We start from the raw sequence: 318 nt of genomic DNA, 5'->3' as shown, positions 1-318 counted from the left end.
GTCATCTCTAGCTGGGTTGGTGATGCATTGAAGCCAACATAGTGTGACTTCTCCCCAAGCAAGTCAGAGTTTTTCTTCCTGTCACTCACACACAGTAGGGACCTGGAGAGATTCAATGACCTATAAAACATTTGCTGAATGATTCTAGAGTCTTCCATTGAAAAGTACGTGTAGTCATCCTGTGTGTTCCTGAAATCAAGAATTTCCTGTTCCTTGTGGAGGATTCAGGTTCCGTGTGAAGTAAAACTGAAACTACTGTTGGTTTACCAGGACTGCCCCCACTCCTCCATGGACTCAGGCCGATGGCAGCATGTGCCA

The 318-nt window shown here is 45.9% G+C and overlaps 1 protein-coding gene across 1 annotated transcript in view; it reads left to right on the top strand.

Annotated features, from left to right (window-relative positions):
• Positions 1-274: 274 nt before the first annotated feature.
• LOC133635910 (KH domain-containing, RNA-binding, signal transduction-associated protein 3-like) overlaps positions 275-318 on the top strand; it is a 340,548-nt gene continuing 340,504 nt past the window's right edge. The window contains exon 1 of the mRNA XM_062029365.1: positions 275-318. This exon is cut by the window's right edge and continues 115 nt beyond it. The gene's annotated coding sequence lies outside the window, so the exon portion shown is untranslated.

This window comes from Entelurus aequoreus, linkage group LG20 (genome assembly GCF_033978785.1).
Source record: "Entelurus aequoreus isolate RoL-2023_Sb linkage group LG20, RoL_Eaeq_v1.1, whole genome shotgun sequence".
Lineage (NCBI taxonomy): Eukaryota > Metazoa > Chordata > Actinopteri > Syngnathiformes > Syngnathidae > Entelurus > Entelurus aequoreus.
Note: the sequence above shows the minus strand (reverse complement) of the source record. Positions and strands in the feature narration are given on the sequence as shown.